This window comes from Schistocerca gregaria, chromosome 2 (genome assembly GCF_023897955.1).
Source record: "Schistocerca gregaria isolate iqSchGreg1 chromosome 2, iqSchGreg1.2, whole genome shotgun sequence".
Classification (NCBI taxonomy): Eukaryota; Metazoa; Arthropoda; class Insecta; order Orthoptera; family Acrididae; genus Schistocerca; species Schistocerca gregaria.
The window spans coordinates 360,760,164-360,782,264 of NC_064921.1; the positions used below are offsets into that span (position 1 = coordinate 360,760,164).

Consider the following 22,101-nt stretch of genomic DNA (forward strand, 5'->3'; position numbering starts at 1 on the left):
TTTCTATATATTGCAGTCATCTTCACTTCTCAACCACTTTCTCATCTTACTGGCAAAGAAATCACAGACAATGATTTGATTGTAGCTTTATTTCGGTGTGAAGTTCTATATGAACCAATGATCAATAGTAAATACTCGGAGCAAAAGTCAGTTGAATTAGCTAAGAAATAAGCTATCGCACTTGTTTTAGACGAAGAATAAAAGAATGCCGTAAATTACTTTTACAAAGCTTTCATCTATAAGCATCTGGTATCACTCTCCACTCCTTAACGGTCGAAAGTGAACGAACAAACATCCACTATATTTCTTCTATGTATTTCCTTTGACAGTAAACTGTTAAAAAGAAAGATCTGTGTGGTGTCAGGATATATCATTTTAATCATTTCACCTACACGCCAGAAACTACGTTAAAGCTCTGTATAAACAAACACTAGGACTGCGGTTCTACGCAACACGCACTAAAATAATATTAAACATTTCATTTTATTACAACCCCACCCGTTACCAGAGCTTGAACTTCCTCTCTCCTGTCATGTGATGACCTACTAGCATTCGAATTATCTGCCGTTTGTATGCAAAACTGTAGGCGTTTCTCAAAATGGTTGAAACGGATGTAAGCACAATGGGACTAGAACCGGTCGGCCACACCGGCCGGCGTGGCGTTTCTCACCAGCATCGTGTTTCCAAAAGTCGTTCGAATGTTTAAGTTTAAAAGCCGTCGTAGCGTAGCTGTTTTCAAAGGTGTAATAACGTTTTATTATACCACCAATGCTTCATCTCCCAAACTGATTTATGTATTTCGCCAGTTCACTGTGTCAATGGCGTTAACGTAGTTATTAGCCGCCATTGTAGCTTAACGGCGAACGTCTCGTCCTTCCAAGCGGAACGTAACACACTGTGTAAAGCGAGACAATGCGACTAACGATTCACAGTATTTTATTATAATGTAAGGAAAATATGTGATTCACTATCTGATGAACAGTGTCCAGACACCGGTGAGTGGACATTAATATGGAATGTGTTCACCCTTCATCTTTATGACGGTTTGAACTCTACTGAGGTAGGGTGTCTGAATGTCTCCGAAGGAATGGCGTGCCATTCTTCCTCAAGAACCGAAACCAGAGAAGTTAGTGGAGCGAAGTCTAGGTTCTAACTCTTCCCATAGGTGTTCTACTGCTTTGAGGTAGGGATTCGGGACAGGCCAGTTAATTTCAGACATGTTGTCCACAAAACGTTGCCTCGCAGATACTTCTTTGTGACATGGTGCATTGTCATGTTGGTTCAATCAATCATCGTCCCCGAACTGTTCCTCTGTTTCATTAAGCACAATAAGGAGACCACACCACAACCATGAAAAACACCCAAATGCTGTAACAAATCTTCCATACTTCACTGTTCGTACTAAAAATCATAACAGGAACATTCTCTAACATTCGCCAAACCCAAATCCTTCCATCGGGAGATTGGTTGGAATGTTCCTGATGCATTTGTTATTTAGGTGACACTCAATGACCAGTTCAGGTCTGAAATGTTCCAGATGGTTCTGAGAACTTTTGGACTTAACATCTGAGGTCATCAGTCCCCTAGAGCTTAGAACTACTTAAACCTAACTAACCTAAGGACATCACACACATCCATGCCCGAGGCAGGATTCGAACCTGCGACCGTAGCGGTTGCATGGTTCCAGACTGAAGCGCCGAGAACCGCTCGGCCACTCCGGCCGGCCAAGGTTTAAAGTCACTGAGCTTTCCTGACTCACCCAGTCTGCTGTTCCGGCTTCACTATTGACAACAGACTACATTTCGCCTCCTTTTATGCTGGCGGGTCCGCCCTCTGTGACACCGAGTGATCAGTGTCGCATCTTTTAGGGCGTCCGGACACTTTCTCCCAGATAGTGTACATGTATAGGATGTCTATTGTTATGAAATTACAAACAAATAATTTAACACGGTAAGTACACAGACATTTGTTGAGAAACGCCTACAATTTTACATTCAGTGTCATGTGAAGCTGTTTTCTTTCATATGTCGAAAGCCGACATACCTGTCTCAGACACTCCACCTCAGGAGCTCTTGTTTCTTGGCGCATCCTACGACTATCTACAGTGCCTCCAATAGCAGGGAACGCTAGCTGGTCCCACTTATATACAAGTGAGCTTCGAGTCAGAAAAGGTGGGACTGTGTTCCAGCCATCTACGTTGATGCAATATGTATTTTCTTGTAAAATGACCGTATACCCCTCAGAAAACAATAACCATGAATAGGTAAGCCTGATGTCCTCAGTTGGATTCGTAATCTGATCGACAATGGCATCTCCACATTATTTAATGATCCTAGAGTTCACAAGAACAGTTTTCGGATCAAAATGGTGCCCACACTGCCTTGTTTTCTTCCAGACACCTGTCGTAACGCAGTTGGTTTGTATCTCGCCGTACTATCCGCTCTCTTTATCAGTCCTATGTCCGCCCCGGTAGCTGACTGATCAGCACGACAGACTGTCAATCCAAAGGGCCCGGGTTCGATTCCCGGCTGGGTCGGAGATTTTCTCCACTCAGGGACTGGGTGTTGTGTTGTCCTAATCATCATCATTCCATCCCCATCGACGCGCAAGTCGCCGAAGTGGCGTCAAATTGAAAGACTTGCACCAGGCAAACGGTCTACCCGTCGGGAGGCCCTCGTCACACGACATTTCATTTTTTCATCAGTCCTATGAAGCTGTAAACGTGATTCTTCAGAATGAGTTACCCTCGGAGAGAGCTATCAGTCGGCAATGAACAGCATCGTAGTTACGATAGTATCGAGAACACTCAAAGGTTTCATCCATCGACGCTTCTTTGTTGGGTTGGCTGAGGACAACGTCTAGTCAGGTGTACAATACGATGTAGGGATTAACAAGTTTGTTTGCGTGGCCATCCTCCGTAGCAAGCATATAAATACTTGTTTTCTAAATAAAACTGCCTTTTTCTGCTGCTTGATGTAGGGATGCCTTAACTGACCAGTAAGCGGTTCCTGTTTTGTGCTCCGCACAGCCATCGACGGTGCCAGATGGGCTACTCACAATACATCCTTACTGTAGAAGTCCGGGGAAGAGATCATAAAGTTTCCAGTTTGAGAAACACTGCCATCATCATTCCGGTAGTATATCTTTTTCTTAATACGGTTGATATGCTCTGAGTTGTTCTTTTTTTTTTACATTATCCACGATTTACCTCGATAGAGTGGTATGGAGGAGGAAGAGGAAATTAGTGTTTAACGTCCCGGCGACAACGAGGTCATTAGAGACGGATCACAAGCTCGGATTTGGAAAGGATGGGGAAAGAAATCGGCCCTGCCGTTACAAGGGAACCATCCCGGCATTTTCCTGAAGCGATTTAGGGAAATTTCAGAAATTAGGATGGCCGAATGCGGGTTTGAACCGTTTTCCTCGAGAATGTGAGTCCAGTGTGCTAATCACTGCCCTACCTCGCTCGGTACAGTGGTATGTAGTGCTTAGAGCAGTTATTTCCACTTCCTATGTGAACCGTAGGTTTTCTTTCTGTTTCCTTATACAGAAGCTTTTTGTTTATACGGTCGCCTATGTTTCTTGTCTGTGGTGCTTTTCTATTTTGGTCCGTTGTCATCTTCATATTTCTTATTTCCTTTTTTTTAATCCATAATTCCATTTGTGTGATAAATGCTCCTTGCATGTCACAGTTTCTGATCGTCTACTCCCACACATGTGTGCATATACTTCCCACCTCATTGTACACTGCGTAACAAAGTGTAGCTCCGTTTCAAGTTCCAGTTGCAAAAATTACCTGGCGCCAATACATCCCAGATGCAGAGAAGAAAATTAAAAGAATGTATGACGGAAAGGAAAATGCGAATAAGTAGTCGAACAAAAAGCTCAGTGTTGAATCTAGGAATCCTGCCTACTTGGTTCGTTAGACAAACAATCAAACAACTCGTATTAATGAATTTTATTATAATAAGAAAATTTACCAATACTTAACTTTGATGACACAGATGTGTCGCAAGCAAAACTGCAACTACAAAAGCCTTTCCTGAACTGCTATCGAAGTGACTAGTGTTGACGCTGCTATCCATGTGGCCGTCACCACTCGGGCGTGGCGGTTTTGTCCTCTCCACGTAGGGGCCGGTACTGTCGCGTTGTCGTCCTGGAAGCGAGGTCGGTTAGTGTGTGATTGGCTAACTACTTCTTGCAGCATTCTCCTTCCTGTCGTTCCTGACTGGCGTGTCGGCGCTTGACTTTACGCCATAACATTCGGAAATAGAGGAAACGGCTTCGAAATGCTGAACTCTTTCAACGAAGTGGGAAACAAAGCATATAATAAGTAAAAAAATTAATCGTGAAACTGAATTGTCATTTGGCGTACATCACCATACTGAATTACGAGCTGATATTAAAACAAGGATTCTATTTGTTCAGAAACGAAGTAAGATATTAGAGCCGACTAGAACAGTTATTCTGGTCGTTTTGCTATTATTCGGTATATTAATATGAAGTTACCTTCCAGGTTATTTCCTTTAGCGTGTGGCTGGGTCGCTCGGTGGATACTCTAAATGCAGAGTTCTCGGGCTCGATTCTCAGTCGATCTTAGGATTTTTATCTGTTACCTAAGCTTATTTCACCAATAGTAATGTTCCTTGGTGTAAAAAAATGTCGAGTTACACCATTACGCGGAACCCACGTTAAACTTCGTCTTCAGGCCACAAGTGGCCCATCGGGACCATCCGACAGCCGTGTCATTTTCAGATGAGAATGCGGATAGGAGGGACACGTGGTCAGCACACCGCTCGCCCGGTCGTTATAGTGGTTTTCTTTTACCGTAGCCGCTACTATTCGGTCGAGTAGCTCCTCAATTGGCATCACGAGGCTGAGTGCACTCCCGAAAAATGGCAACAGTGCGTGGCGGCCCGTTTGGTCACCCATCCAAGTACCGGCCACGCCCGACAGCGTTTAACTTCGGTGATCTGACAGGAACCGGTGTATCCACTGCGGCAAGGCCGTTGCCACATTAAACTTTAGCTCCCTCTAAAATTGACTGAGTGAGTTTACAGTTCGGAAGGAGGCAGGCATACCACTTCCAACACGACCATGCCTAGTAAAGCACTGTGGCGTCAAACCAGTCTTTGCATTGATGACATCTTTGCTTTAGCCATAATACAGATGCCCTATGGCGTTCAAAAAAATGGCTCTGACCACTATGGGACTTAAAATGTGAGGTCATCATTCCCCTAGAACTTAGAACTACTTAAACCTAACTAATCTAAGGACATTACACACATCCATGCCCGAGGCAGGATTCGAACCCGCGACCGTAGCGGTCGTGCGGTTCCGGACTGAGCACCTAAAACCGCTCGGCCACCGCGGCCGGCCCCTATGGCGTGTCTGGATATTTTGAGGATCCGTGTATGTCACCAATGTGTTTGTATGCGTGTATGTGTGTGTGTGGGGGGGGGGGGGGGGTATTTCTATTACTCAAGTTTAGTGTGTGATTTCTGACAGTTGCTGCAGTACAACCTTTCTTTCACATGGTGGTGGTTTATCAACGGCTAATAAGGCTAGAAAACTTTAACAACGCAGTACAGGGGCAGAACTGATCACCGCCGTAGCTGAACAGCGCGCCTGTTTCGCTGAATATCGACGCATCCTTTGAGAACCCCGTGCCCTCCTGCGGAGCTGCCACCAGCCAACTGGAGGCGCGGCGGCGAATCCTGTCCTTGACCTTGAGGCGGCTCTTGCCTCCTCACCTGGCAAAGTCACACCTCGGCGTGAACCCGCCAAGCTGCGAGGATTCTGCGCCGTCTGTAGAACGGCGAAAACGCTTTTAGAATCGGCCTACGTGCCTCTCCTTATAGTAGGGAGCATAAACGGGCTCCCTTCACGCGGAAGCTATTCTGAATTTCAACGCCACAACTTACAATGTATGCCTGAAGTGTCTCTGTAGCACTGAATAAAGAAAATTTTTTTCGCTCCTCGAGGTCATCTGCCAGCAACGGTGTTCTTTTTGCACTACTCATGAGGATCACACATTGTAAAATGATCGTTCCGTCCTATCGCTACTGGGGGGAGGACTGTTTAAGTTACGTAAATGTTTGCGAACACAAGATTTTCGCAGTCCCTATTGATGAAAAGCAGGTGTTTGAAACCCGAGAGTGCATCTCGATAACAGCAAATGCGCCCACAGATTGCATACCTTCGAACCGAAGTTGAATCTCTGTTGTATATTTTATAGTGGTGTGCGAGTAAGAAGGCGAGGGAATGATGGATGCCCTCTGCGAAAATATAGAGAGACGGAGAAATATAAAGTGTGGCCAGTGTGCTTTCTCTCTGTTCCACCTAACGTGCTCCGGCTGTTGTCTACCGTGGTAAGGACAACGCTAGAGTGAAGCGCCACACAGGGACACAGGTTTTCCTTCTGACACTACCAAGGAAAATTTATATGCTGGGAGCGCTTCATTTGCTAAGTATCATGATCGTACATAAAATAACATGAAAATCGACATTATATTAGCTAGCCGCAGCTCGAAGTGCACGTTACAGACAGAAGCGGAAGAACGACGTTGCTGGCTGGTACGTCACGTGGTATGCACGCTACATGAGATCACACTGCGCCATAACCAGCAGACTATAAACTCCTAAATCTACTGCCTGTTCGTCTAGTGAGAACTATAAATATCGGCACACATACACCAGGCACATTTTCTGTGGTGGTACAACAGATATTCGCAATTTCGTTTTTGGATTGTGTAGCTGAAGTCGACCCAAACAGTTACTGTTCATCAGGTCTTTCATGCGATGCAGAGTGTTGACGGAAAGCGTCGGTTTGTTTCCCATTACAACAAAAATTATTTTTAACCGGAATTTTACGTGCCCGTTCGCTAGAGCCCTCCCAGATTAGTCTAATCCGATGTTCGTTTTATCGATATTTATTCACAAGGACACTAAAACAGGAAGAATAGACAGCAATCCAGGAGCGACTCAATGGTGCAGCATGCTTGTCGGTAGCAGTTAGCGCGGGCCTGGGCAGTGCTGCCTCTGCTGGAGCACTGGTTATTCTTCGAGTTCTGCTATCGCTGTTTATATGTATCGATAAAAAGAATACCGTAATAGACTAATATGGGACCGTTCTAGCGAATGGGCACATAAAACGCAGAGCGAAACAAAACCGACTCTTTCTGTCAACATAGACTTCGCGTGAAAGACGTGATGAGCAGTATCTGTTTGGTCTGATCCCTGCTATAAATGCAGAAACGATATTTCACATATCTGCTGAAATACTAGAAAAAATGCGCTTGGTCACTGGACTGAAAGACCGTTAAACCACAGGGTTTCACAACCAGTGTTCCGCGGAAGTGAATAAAAAATGGTTCAAATGGCTCTGAGCACTACGGGATTTAACATCTGAGGTCATCAGTAACTTAGAACTTAGAACTAATTAAACCTAACTAACGTAGGGGCATCATACACATACGTGCCCGAGGCAGGATTCGAACCTGCGACCGTAGCAGTCGCGGGGTTCCGGACTGAAGCGCCTAGAACCGCAAGGCCACCGCCTCCGGCTGGAAGTAAATAAGTGCTCCGCAAAAACTATTAATAACACGGCGATTTTTCGACATTATGTGGTGTTTGCAAGTGAAGATGTTTCTGTTGGTGACTGAGGACCGGTGTGCTGAACAACATTAAGTCAGTATTTACATTTACAGACTAATCATTATAACTACTATGGGCAGTTGGCTGGTTAATACCTCAAACTACCTGTGGCAAGGGGTAGGTACACTATGTGATCAAAAGTATACCCAAAAACATACGTTTGTCATATTAGGTGCATTGTGCTGCCAGGTACTCCATATCAGCGACCTCAGTAGTCATTAGACATCGTCAGAGATCAGAATTGGGCGCACCGTGCAACTCACGGACTTTGAACGTGGTCAGGTGATTGGGTGTCACTTGTGTCATACGTCTATACGCGAGAATTCCACACTCCTAAACATCCCTAGGCCTACTGTTTGCGATGTGATAGTGAAGTGGAAACGTGAAGGGACACGTTCAGCACAGAAGCGTACAGGCCGACCTCGTCTGTTGCCTGACAGAGACCGCTGACAGTTGAAAAGGGTCGTAATGTGTAACAGGCAGACATCTATCCAGACCATCACACAGGAATTCCAAACTGCATCAGGATCCACTGCAAGTACTACGACAGTTAGGCGGGAGGTGAGAAACTTGGATTTCATGGTCGAGTGGCTTCTCATAACCCACACATCACGCCGGTAAATGCCAAACGGCGCATCGCTTGGTGTAAGAAGCGTAAACATTGGACGATTGAACAGTGGAAAAACGATGTGTGGAGTGACGTATCATGGTACACAATGTAGCGATCCACTGGCAGGGTGTAGTTATGACGAATGCCCGGTGAACATCTGCCAGCGTGTGTTGTGCCAACGGTAAAATTCGTAGGCGGTGGTGTTAGGGCTTGCACCTCTTGTTGTTTTGCGTGGCTCTATCACAGCACCTCCTTGCTTCCCACTATTGAAGAGCTCTGTTGGCGATTGCATCTTTCAACACGATAGAACACCTGTTCATATTGCACGGCCTGTGCCAGAGTGGTGACACGACAATAATATCCCTGTAATGGACTGGCCAGCACAGAGTCCTACCTGAATGCTACAGAACACCTTTGGGATGTTTTGGAAAGCCGACTTCGTTCCAGGCCTCACCGACCGACATCGATACCTCTGCTCAGTGCAGCACTCCGTGAAGAATGGGCTGCCATTTCCCAAGAAACCTTCCTGCACCTGATTGATCATATGCCTGCGAGAGTGGAAGCTGTCACCAAGGCTAAGCAGTACCGATGGAGAGCGCCACAAACTTGTTATTTTCAGCCAGATGTCCGGATACTTTTGATCACATAGTGTAGCAATGCTTATTTTCCCCCCGGTAGCATTTCGGGTGTTGAAGTGTGTAAGCAGAACGGTTCGTCTATACTGACAGGCGTAGTCAGCTTAGCGGTTCAGTTACGAGCGTGCAGAAACATCAGGTCGTAAAGTTTGTGGGAAGACTGCTCGATGCAGAGAAAAAATAATCAACACAGTCATGTGTGTGCATATTAAGGTGGCACGTATAAAAATATCTACACTTATACCCGTTACACACTGTGTTATGTCAAAGCCGAAATGGGAGTCGTCGAATCGAGCAACATTTTCAGCATGGCCATGCAAAACTACTATTGTGGAGCTAAGCCAATAAAATGGCAGCCAACAGCGATGAAGTCATGAAAAACGTGCAAACATTTAACCTTGCTTGTGATAGTTAATATTCGTTACGCAGTTATTGTGGAATGTAGCACAAAGTAACGGTTTAAGCTGAGTAGTTTAAACTATGCATTTCAATTCTCATCCACGGCTGTGTCGTTAGAAGCTATTTTTCGGCGATGTGTGCGGAATAAAGCTTGGCTTTTATTTCGACTACACTAGAAGCGCAGTACTTCCGCTAATGTATTTGAGATTATTAAATACGGTACAAAAAAAGCTGTGCATTAAGGTTGTCGACATCTGGTACTGTAATATCAGTTTTTTTTCCTTTATTGAATTTCGATTTCCCCCGAAGGACGGCGGGCTGGCAGCAGCTTAGTACGCCGCTTTTCAGCCTATAGAATTTATTTAAAAAAATGAAGATAATAAATAATAAAAGAAGGCGATAAAATCGGTGACTTAAATGGTTAATATCAGGTACAACGTTTTCAATAGTGAAATCTAGGAGCCGCGTGTTTCAGTTTCAGATTGACTACATTGATCATAAATGAATTTTTATTATAATAAGTAGATTAGTCGCGCAACGAAGAAATGGTTAACCTTTGTTTCCGATCTATTGATATGTGTTTTGTTATCAAGTTCATTAGAGTGTGATATGGAGTAAGATATGTAGTCGTGCAAAACATCCCGGCACAATATAAACTGCAAGTAGTTTTGGTATAACGGGCTGGTGTTTTAGTTGTCACTGCTCTACGGCGGGTGTCGCCACGTTGCCTGCCTGCCACTCACCGACAGCGTTGCTGGAGCACTGGTTATTCTTCGTATTGTTATGTCCCTACAGTATCTACCATTAACTGTATGTAGCAGTGGACTGGGTGATCGCTAAAACGCAGCGTTCCCAAACCAGTGTTCCGCGGAAGTGAGTAAGTGCCCGCAGAAACTATTAATAACATAGCGCTTTTATTCGAGATTTTGACTAAACTCATCATTTTTAAAAGTGTGCTATGATTTATGGGTTATTACTTATGATCTAAAGTTGACATTACTAGAATTACGGTGCTTTTAGTGTAGCCGAAATAAAAGCCAAGCTTTATACTGTGTACATCACCGATAAATCGCTTCTAACGAAACAGGCGTGGATGAGAATTGAAAGTGTGCCTAGTTTTAACTACTCAGCTTGAACCGTTGCCTTGTGCTAATTTCAACGCTAACTACGATCTTTAGCATAACAGATATTAGCTGGGAAAAGCAAGGTTAAATATATGCACTTTTTTCACGACCTCGCCGCTGTTTGGCGGTCTAAGCTCAAAAACTAAATTAATCAGTGAATGAAACAAGTTTTCCTCATTTTTAAAATTTTCTTTATTAACGTTCCGTCACAGTAACAGGATTCTCAGGGTTCCGTCAAAGGAAAGTTTGGGAGCCCCTGCTCTAGCGCAATGACGAGTACAATTGAACTTTAAATTTTACCTTTATTTTTTAAGAAGGAAAAACTAATTGTTCCTGCTAGCAGCGGGCCTCTCATGAAACTGTAGTAAGCAGTATTTCTTTCATGGGATGAAATTACAGATTTAATGCCCAAATGTTTGAGAATGTCGGCGAGGGGAGACGCGCAATATAGGGCTAAATTATTTCCCGTTTCTGCCTTGTATTTGTGAGATGCTTTGTTTTATAAAATTCTCTACAAATTCCGGACACAGTTCACTGGAAGACTGAGGCCGAAAGGAATATAAATTGTGGAATATAAGTCAAGAAGGCAGGGTCAGTCATGGACAGTATCTGATCAGAAGTATTCTGACACCATTATGTAATGCACGATTGACATCTAGCCGTCACGAGAGGCGGACCTGCCAGTATAAAAATAGGCGGGGATTATTGTGTTGTCAGTAGAGAAGCACTAAATGTACAGTGGGTCGACCAGCGGAACACAGTGATTTCGAACCTGGACTAGTCATTGGATGTCATCTGGATAACAAATCCATCAGGGACTTTTCAGCCCCTCTAAAGCTGCCCAAGTTGACTGTTGGTGATGTGATCGTGAAGAGGAAACGCGTAGGAACAACTACAACCAAACCAGTACCAGGCAGACCGTATGTACTGACGGACAAGGACGGACCAGCTGCCGGCCGCGGTGGCCGAGCGGTTCTAGGCACTTCAGTCCGGAACCGCGCGACTGCTACGGTCACAGGTTCGAATCCTGCCTCGTGCATGGATGTGTGTAATGTCCTTAGGTTAGTTAGGTTTAAGTAGTTCTAAATTCTAGGGGACTGATGACCTCAGATGTTGAGCCATTTTTTTAGTCTAGTGTTGATGTTGTGATTGGGGAATGTAGAACGTCTCACAGTCAACTGCTGTGGAATAGCATCACGGAGACCGTCGAGGTTAACGTTCCCATCTGATGGGCGGATCGCTGTCAATTGCCAATTCTGTACTTGTCTAACAGTTACTGCCGAAGAAATTTCGCGCCGCGGTTATTATAACCAGCTACCTCTACATGTAACGCGGCCACGGCTTCAAAGGCAATTGTGGGTGACCCGGGGAGACTAAAACATAAATGATTTATTCATGTTAAGTTGTGAAGGTTTTACAAACAGGGTATTTTGTCGCTATATAGACATTCTTCGCTCGAACGGAGAGTTATTGGAAGACGCAACTCAACTGAGAGCGAAGCAACTAAACGATTTTTGTCTCTCAGGCAGAGACTGGTTGAAAGTAAAAGCATTGCGTCGGAACGATTTAAGCCACGCATAACCATTGCGGCCGTAGCAGTCACAGTCGTTGGCAGGCAACAGCTACGTGAAGCCCTAGCGAGACTCTGCAGGTGCACCGACGAAGCGAGGGAAGCGGGGAAGCCGTGCGGAGTGTCCCGGCAGGCGGTGTTGGTTCGGCACTCTCAGCTACCAGGAAGGGCAGAGGGCCGTCACCAGCTCCCCAGCAGTCCAGTGTGTCAGCGCCAACACCAGTAGAGGCGCGAGCAGAAACGCTACGCCTCTGTTGTTAGTACAGTACTCGCTACTGTTTGAATGTGATTATGGCACTGAACTCGCAGTCGAGAGGAGCGGGGTTTAATTCTATGTCCAGACGTTCAGACTTTTGTCTTTAATGATTTCCTTTAGATGAAAAGCTATAGTCGAGACGGCGTTAGAAGAGCCCTGACAGCACGCAGCACTGTTGCCGGCTTTCAACTACGAAGCGCTAACAGCTGGAGGCGTAAAAAGTAACCGTCTATAGAGCTGCGACAACACTGAAGCGTTGCCATAGAGACTTTTACGAAATAGTGTTACGTAATTGGTTGAGGTAGGCCCGCGAAGCTCCCACGCCCCAGCCCACTACAATTATCAGGCATAAACTTACCGATTCCACTATAGCTTAGTTGTTAAAATTCATGGTGAAACCTTTAGCTCTCATTTATTCTTCAGAATTCGCTACTAGTTTCGGTTAGGGAGCGTTATCAAGCTTAGCTGGCATAAATAATGATCATTGTCCGAAATGTGCAAAATAAATGACAGCTGAATGTTTCACCATGAATTTAAACAATTGTTTAGCGGCTGAACATTCCCACCTGCAAACATACATAGCTGAGGTGATCAACTTTCTTCTGTAGGCAGCTCAGGTAGGTCTGAGAAGGGGATCTAGAACACTTATGGTCATGGTAACGGTGTAGTGGTGGCGCAGTCGCGTTGTTGATGCCATTTTTCTGTACGATATTTCGTCGACTGAAACAGTCGTCTCCAGCCGATGCTACGAGCTGTGTTGTTCGTACTCTCTTCTTCGATGCGAAAGCACACAGTTAATTGGTGGTATTCTGTTTAAAATTAGTTTTCCAGACGCAGTTAGTATATAGAATATATACTAATTGTTACTGTTTGTATATTAGTATCGTTTTGTCTTTTTCTGCGCAACTTACATTTTTTAACGTACTTAACCCATAAGGCATCATCATATTAATGGAATTCTGTACCGTAGAACTATTTATTCTTAATTCCATCGTCAGAAAGCTTCAGAAATGGTGAAACCCGTATTCAAAGACATGTCGGTTTCTCATCCACTGGAACGAAGTATTTCGTATGTAAAATTTAACAGAGCAGACGCCGAACATCCAGTGGTAACAGGATCACCGAAGCAAGTTCGGTACGTTTATTTCCAATCTGTCAGAGCAACAGAAAAAGGTAACGAGCAATTGCTGGCTACTATGGGGACAGCTGAGGTGTATTTTATTCATAAGGCGAGAGTCAACACATTCATCACTTACAGACGTCACATTCCAACCGTAATCCTTATATCACTCATTCCTCAACCTGTCACAAGACACTTTCTCTAATTTCTCGCGTGTGCGCAACGTTGAAACACATTACGCTAAATGGCTGAAAGTGCGGCACATGGAAGTGAAAGGCGGAAAGCAGGATAAAACTATAAGCTAGCATCTGAGGTTCATAAAAACTGATCTGAGAGACAAAGTTCAGGATTAATAGATGTTAGAAAACAGGAAATAGAGAACCCATACGAATTGAATGAAATGTATATGGAAACATGCGCTTAACAACTGGAGACTAGTTGACTATGGAGGACCAGAAGAGAGTCATTGTAACACATGTGCCGTTCACTGCTGACAGCAGGCACTCTGCATATTCGCACTTTTTCTTTGCTCTCTTACTCTACACTCGCTTGTCTGTGTCAGCTGCTACCAACTGTTACTCCCAGACAAAAGCAATACCGCAAATGTGAAACCTGTATAGCCGGCCGCGGTGGCCGTGCGGTTCTGGCGCTGCAGTCCGAAACCGCGGGGCTGCTACGGTCGCAGGTTCGAATCCTGCCTCGGGCATGTGTGTGTGTGATGTCCTTAGGTTAGTTAGGTTTAGGTAGTTCTAAGTTCTAGGGGACTTATGACCTAAGATGTTGAGTTCCATAGTGCTCAGAGCCATTTGAACCATTTTTTGAAATCTGTATATTATGAATTTCGTACCCTCCGCCCGCGGCGCGCTCCCTCCGCCGTCCGCCGAGCAAACGCATAGTTGTGACGACCACGGCGGACAGAGCCATCACACCGACGTCATCTCAGACGCCGTCGCAATCTGTTCCACCGCGCTACCGTGGCGCGGGGCGCGGACGGCGGAGGGAGCGCGCCGCGGGCGGAGGGTATTTAAATCTGCCGCCGCCGCGACCGAACCCAGTTCCCCCTGAGCATCTCCGTGCCGGCACGTTCACAGGAGCTCAGTCCGTCAGTTCACCTGATGATGGCGACATGTTTGATCGCCGAAATATTGTGCCCGTTGGACACTATAGACCGGCAGTACTCCAGTGGATATTTTGATTATATACATCAGGTCTTAATCCAGTAGATTTACGTCCTTGTTCACGCGATCTTGAGGATTTACCGACTCCGAGAACATATTGTGGCGGCTTACAATACAGTTCAAATTGATTTGCACCTCGTCGAGCCACACATACGCTCTTGGCTACTATTCGCAGCACTGAACATTGAAATTCATAGATTTTTATGGAGATCGTCTTAAGTGTGGCAGTGCACAGCGATAGCAGCTGGTCTTGCAACTTTTCGTTGTAACGCAGCTTCTGTGTTATACGTTTTACGAAGGTAACGCCGACTTCACGTTCCCGAATACAGACAGTTAAAAAACGTGTTGGTGGCTGGGATTTCCCCCCCCCCCCCCCCCCTCCCATACGTCAGAGAACAGTTGCACAGGTAAAACGAAGAAATGGAAGGGACTCCGCGATTATACTTGACGGAACACGAGGGACGTTTGCTCCTCTGAGTAAGGCCACATTGGACATAAGGATGGAATACCATGATGTCAGCGCGCCGCTCTCCCGGCAGCTAAAGTCGGCTTTCCCAAATCGGAGCTGCCACTTCTCCTTCAAGTAGGTTCTCATATAGCATCACGAGGTTGAGTGCACCGTGTAACAAACCTCCCACGCAGGAAAACAATTATTGACAGTACTGGCAATACTACTGAGTGCACCCCGCGACGATCAGACAGACTTATCACCCAGCTGTAGAGGCTGACATGAAGACGTGGAGGGCGACACAACACCGTGAAGAATTATGAGCGGGATGGTATAAACTAAAAACATTCTAAAGCCAAGATCACGTAAATATTTCTTTATTTAAAACAACCGGTTTCGACTGACTTTGCTGTCATCTTCAGCCCTTAAAAAATCTTTTTGTTATGAAACGTGTTCATTTTAAATTGGACGTCACAACAAGTTGTCAAGTGGATAAAAAACAGCACATTGGAATATGTCCAGCTATTGTAAATAGATGTGCCACTGTGTACTGTGTTTTTGTGACATAACAGTCATCTGTGAGCAGTGATATATATGAGCATAGCCTTTTGGACAAGATGCTTTATGTTTTCAAATATTTTAGTTCTGACAAACCAATTGTAAATTGCTATTTTTTATCCACATGGAACTTAGCGTGAGATCCAACTTAAAATGAACACATTTCGTAACAAAAAAATTTAAGACCTGGAGATGTCAGCAAAGTCTATCGAAACTGGTTGTTGTAAATAAAGAAATATTTATGCGACGTTGGTCTTAGAATGTTTTCAGCAAGTAAGTCAGATGGCTCCTTCTTTTCTCAAAATTAGATAATTCAGTGAGGATGATATGAGTTCATATACTTTTAATGAAATAAAGACAAGTGGTACTAAGTTACACTCATACACTACTACTAAGGATAATTACTTATTTGTGTCTGCGAACACGGAGTCAAGAAATCTCTGGTCCTGGGTAATTATCGGATAACGCATTGTCACAAGCCCCTACGGCGATGGGCAACCCGCAGGATTCATTTGACTAACAGGTGACGCCCTAAGACAGTCGCTTCTTGGAGCCCACCTCTCCCACCGTTTGTTTGAGACATTCCACGTCCTCTTCTTCTACTTCTTCTTCTTCCTCTTTTACCATGGTCTCCTCAATTAAAAATTATCTTTATGTTTTGAAAAGCAAAACTATATCAGAGCGGGAGGAAAAAGCTCGTCTTATGTGCCGTCTCCTGTTGAATGAAAAGTGGGTACGTAGGATGGAAATGCTGTAGCCATTTTGGCCTGAGAGCAACAACGATGCAGTTTATAAGATGCAGTTTATAAGAAGAATGAAGATAAGTAGATGTATTTTCATGGGGTATCATGAGTATGAACATTATCCCTTAAAAATTAGCGTTAGTGCTAGAAATATTTCCGTGAAGATTTATTTTCGGCAAACTTATAACCGAATCAGTGTCAACTGGCACATGTATTTATGGGAAACACTATGCAGGAGTTGCACCCAGCGACATTAACCGTAGTCCTCCATCTGAATTCAAAAACGAACCAAATGCAACGCTAGTGATAGCGACGCTGGCTCTTAGTTTTCCGTCCATGTTTTCGTATTACGTGCAATTTTTTTCTTGTGTTACCAAGTCTGCCGAAAAAGCAAGCGCTGATGGAGGTGTCCATGCACTCGCTGTCCTCTAGGACCTACCTGGTGGGACCAATGTGGCAAGTTGCTAATATAAAGCGCTAACCACTAGGTTCCAAGCCGCTCTATTTGCTAACGCCCGAATTACTGGGGAATTGATGGCCATGTATCGGGCCCTCTTGTTTTATTGAACAGTCCTGCCTCACCCGAGTTTCGTTATGTACGGACTCAATGAGTGGCCTAACGCTCAGTGTTTTCCCGCCACCCCTTTCTCTCTGCCATCCACGACTTTCTCTCTGATATTCGTGTTACTGCTTGTTCGGTTGATATCCTTTGGGTTTCTGGCCACGTAGGTAGGTATCATCTGGCTGGGGATGACCACCTACACCCACAATCTCTGTGACCCCTCCGGGGGTGGAGTTATGACTTTACATCAAATCTGTTTTTACCCAATCTTGGGCTGACCCTTGCCTAATAAACTTCGCGCCATCAAGGAGACTCCCATCACGTGGCGTTCTTCCCTCTGGTTCTCCCGACGGGAATCTACCATCCTCTACCGTCTTCGTATTGGTCATACTACATTGACCCATGGTTTTTTACTCTGCAGTGAGCCACCCCCTATTTGTAGCTGCGAGGCTCCTCTCACGGTGATCCATATTTTGCTGGACTGCCCCTGCCTTTTGGCCCTTCACACTAAATATGTGTGAAACCCAGCTAGCGCTATTCGTCCACGAGACTCAGAGGGCCATAGACACGGGCTCCCAGGTAGATGCCGTGTTTCTTGACTTCCGCAAGGGGTTCGATACAGTTCCCCACAGTCGTTTAATGAACAAAGTAAGAGCATATGGACTATCAGACCAATTGTGTGATTAGATTGAAGAGTTCCTAGATAACGGAACGCAGCATGTCATTCTCAATGGAGAGAAGTCCTCCGAAGTAAGAGTGATTTCAGGTGTGCCGCAGGGGATCGTCGTGGGACCTTTGCTATTCAAAATATGTATGAACGACCTTGTGGGTGGCATCGGAAGTTCACTGAGGCTTTTTGCGGATGATGCTGTGGTATATCGAGAGGTTGTAACAATGAAAAATTGTGCTGCGTATACATAGAGAGAAAGATCCTTTATCATTTAGCTACAATATAGCAGGTCAGCAACTGGAAGCAGTTAATTCCATAAATTATCTGGGAGTAGGCATTAGGAGTGATTTAAAATGGAATGATCATATAAACTTGATCGTCGGTAAATCCGATGCCAGACTGAGATTCATTGGAAGAATCCTAAAGAAATCCAATCCGAAAACAAAGGAAGTAGGTTACGGTACACTTGTTCGCCCACTGCTTGAATATTGCTCACCAGTGTGGGATCCTTACCAGACAGGATTGATAGAACGGATAGAGAAGATCCAACGGAGAGCAGCGCGCTTCGTTACAGGATCATTTAGTAATCGCGAAAGCGTTGCGGAGATGATGGATAAACTCCAGTGGAAGACTCTGCACGAGAGACGCTCAGTAGCTCGGTACGGGATTTTGTTGAAGTCTCGAGAACATACCTTCACCGAGAAGTCAAGCAGTATATTGCTCCCTCCTACGTATATCTCGTGAAGAGATCATGAGAATAAAATCAGAGAGATTAGAGCCCACACAGAGGCATACCGACAATCCTTCTTTCCACGAACAATACGAGTCGTGAATAGAAGGGAGAACCGATAGAGGTACTCAAGGTACCCTCCGCCACATACCGTCAGGTCCTTGCGAAGTATGGATGTAGATGTAGAAATATGCTCTTCCACCTATATTGTTTTGGGTGTTAGCATAGTTACATCTGTCCTCTGTTTTCTTCGTGAAAGTGATTTGTGCTTTCAGGCATAAATCCTTAAATTTGTCTCTGGCATTTGAATTCCTCCCTTAGCATAGGCGTTGGTGGAGGCCTTGACCTTGCCTCCACACCGGCCAGGTTCTCCTCGTCTTGCCATACATTTTGTCTGATCCGTTGTGCTGTCTTGTTTCCCCTTTTCTTGTGTCTTCTTCTCCTTGTGTTTTCCCCGTTGTATCGTGATAATGGTATGGTGGCGGCGGTGCTGACTGCTTGTTGGCGGTGCAGGTGCCCCGTAGCGAGTAGCGTTCCTGGGGCACCCCCGCCCTTCCCGTTTCCACCCCCCTTCCCCTTCTTGTTCTTTCCTCTTCCTGCTGCCATAACGTCCCTTTTCCCTCTTTGTGTTCACGTTATCCCTTCCTCTTTACTGGACTGTACTGTTTGTGTTATTCCTCCCTTTATTTCTGCCATCCTAGATCATGGGACGGATGACATCGCTGTTTGGTCCGCACCCCCAAACCAACCAACCAACGCCCGCGGCGTGTAGCTATAAGGCTACGATACCCTGCGGAGGCTCTCTCAGGCGCAGCTGTAGCCTTTTGCACGCCCGACACCACAATGATTTCTCTTTTCTTGCATCGTCAGTGCACGAACCTGCGGCAGCGCTGCGGAATTCTTACGTTTTGTGTCTGCGAGAATAAAAGCACTTTTTCTGGAGTCCCGCCAACTATTTCCACCTTGGTACGTTGGCAGATATGCGGAATATAATGCGTTACTGCAACTCTTACTGCAGAGTTTTAGTCACATTCGTAGACCGTTGATAGTTTCAGCGATAAGTATGTAGTGCAATAAATTCTAGTTTTATGACGGTGTGGGTCGCCGCTTTACGTAAGAGGCGGTGACGTGGTGGTGGTGGTTGGGGGGGGGGGGGGGGGGGATACTCACGAACGTCTGGACTTGCTTTTAAAAACTACGTTCCTCACATCTCAGTGAGTAGAGTAAAGCGGAAGAAAGTGTTAGGGAGGAGCGGTACTTGAGTACAGCCAATCACTTCTCCCCAACGAATCCGCTCTCGATTCTTCAGTTCAGCAGACAACATGCAGAAAAGGTATTTGCGTCAGTAGCCGACAATCTGTGCAGGTAATCACCGATTTAATAGTTCTAGTGAATCGAAACTGCCTCTTTATTGACGAAAAGTAATGATTGCCATCGAATGATGATCTCAGGTTGATTCCATGTTTATAGCTTTCCATAAGGCTTTTGTCACCGTTCCTCTGAAGTGGCATCTAATCAAAATGCGTGCCTTCCAACTGCATTCGTGATTTCCTGTCAGAAAGTACGTAGCAGTAATTGACGGAAGCCGTCTACCGAAATCGAAGTTATGTCTTGGATCCTCCAGTGATGTTTTTTAGCCTTTTGCTGTTCTTAATCTACATAAACGATTTACGAAACAGCCTGAGCTGCCCTCTTAGATTGTTTACAGGTGGTATAGCCGTTACCATCTAGTAAAGCCGTCTGAAGATCAAAATGAATTATTTAAATAAGATATCTATATGGTACGAAAAATGGAATTTGACTTTCAAGTGTAAAAAGAGCGAACTCGCCCACATAAGAACTTATAAATCAAACACACACACACACACACTTAAAAGTCAAACCATCTCATAGAAAATGCTGTAGGCAAGACGAACCAAAACCTGCGCTTTATAGACAGAACACTTAGAAGAAGCAAGAAATCTAAAAAGACTTCCTACACCACGCTTCTCCATCCTCTTCTAGCGTGTTGCTGCGTGATGTGTACCTGGTACGGTTCACGGAGGACATTGAAAAAGGTTAAAGAAAGGGAACTAATTTTGTAATATCGCGAAACGGTGTACAGAGTGCCACGGATACGGCAAGCGTGTGAATGTGGCATTTCTTGAACAAAGGCGTTTTTCATTGTGTGCTTAACTGCTGCCTGAATCGGCTTGTTTTAATACAGTGTATTTGAAACCATAAGTGTATTCTCAATACATCATGAGCTGCAAGTGTATTATGCAAACATAATTCGTTTTCCTGCGTTCATGGTTCTAGTCAGCAGTACTGGTAAAGCAAGACTCTTCAGTTTAAAAAATATGAACTAACATGCCACCCGCATTGTTTGGTTTAAGGTGGAATTACCACACGTATACAACATCTTCCTCGCAGACAACTACGGAGTGAAGTAGCATCGTTCGTTAAGGCACTCTTACGTTTTTACGTAGTTTCCTTAAATCACTTTCGGTAGAGAGAAGAATGCTTCCTTTGAAAATCCCAATGATCTTAGTACTGGTTTTCCTGTCTAGTCCTATTCAGTCTGACCAAGTAGCGTTATCGCTTCCCGCGCTCGGGTTCCCGGGTTCGGTTCCCTGCGGGGTCAGGGATTTTCTCTGCCTCGTGATGACTGGGTGTTGTGTGATGTCCTTAGGTTAGTTAGGTTTAAGTAGTTCTAAGTTCTAGCGGACCGATGACCATAGATGTTAAGTCCCATAGTGCTCAGAGCTATTTGAACCATTTGACCAAGTAGTCTGTCTGTTATGACCTCGTCATCGCCGGAACGACGGAAGGTTCCGTTAAATCATCGAGGAAACATGGTAATAAATGCTCAGAAACAGTGTATGGAAGGCTGAACGATGAGAAGTGGTGGAATCGAGTGCCTGTTTAGTATGATATCTCCTAGATCGTTGACGGGAATCAGTCCTTCAGATTGGGGGGGAGGAGTCGCTTTAGTACAGTACCATTCCCCCCCCCCCGGTGCTATACGAGAAGCGTGTGCTATATGATTTCCTCCCCCCCCCCCCCTCCCAGGGATCATCGGATTTCTCCTCTCTCAGTACTATCGACTAGACAACACTACATTCTACGCATATTACCCACAGTCATCTGCATAAAATTTATACTTGACATAACTTCGCAAAGGAAAAGTGGTAAATGCAAGGAAAAGTAAGACATTTGCAATTGGGTGGCAGTAGCTACACCTAGACGTCACCTACGTAATGATCCCACACGGCTTTTGCCACAAAGCAGTTTTCATCAACCTTATAATTTTTTCCCGTGCTAAACTAGTCGTTATAGTTTTCCGCGCTTGAGAATCTAGTGCAAATTGTAGAACACAATTGACTGTAAAAGAGCTTTACTAAGATAACAATGCAAGTCTGATGACACTGCTGGTCGGAGAGCCCGCATTTTGCAGCGTGACGGTTTGGTAAACATTGTGCCTTTAAATCTGATTGTCTTGGTCAGTTGTCTTTAGTCCACTTCAGAAAAGTCTCCTCCGCATAGATTCCAGCTCAGTGGTGTAGACATTCTCTCTGGAATTCCGAGCACGGGCATTCACTAGTGAAAGTTGTATCGTCTGCCAACGGGACCTCTGCGAGAAACGTGCCTCTCGAGTTACAGCTGTGTTAATGAAAATGCTTTCTTTTCCTCTTTGAGTGAAAACCGAAAGGAGGCGGGAGAGTTCAACGCCAGCATGGAACAGCAGCCGAGGGCGAAGAAAGCACCCGTGCGTAGTCTGATGGCTCCGAAAGTAACTGAGAGCACGTGGAGTGCCACCGGACTGCCAGAACTCACAATAGAAAGCAAGTCAGTTTGTGTTG

At 45.0% G+C, this 22,101-nt stretch overlaps 1 protein-coding gene and 1 pseudogene across 2 annotated transcripts in view; one reads left to right on the forward strand and one right to left on the reverse strand.

The window, feature by feature from the left end:
* The window catches only part of LOC126337069 (mucin-17-like), a 471,154-nt gene that overhangs the window by 258,258 nt on the left and 190,795 nt on the right, over positions 1-22,101 (forward strand). The window lies entirely within an intron of this gene.
* Positions 4,897-5,014, reverse strand: LOC126337159 (5S ribosomal RNA; annotated as a pseudogene).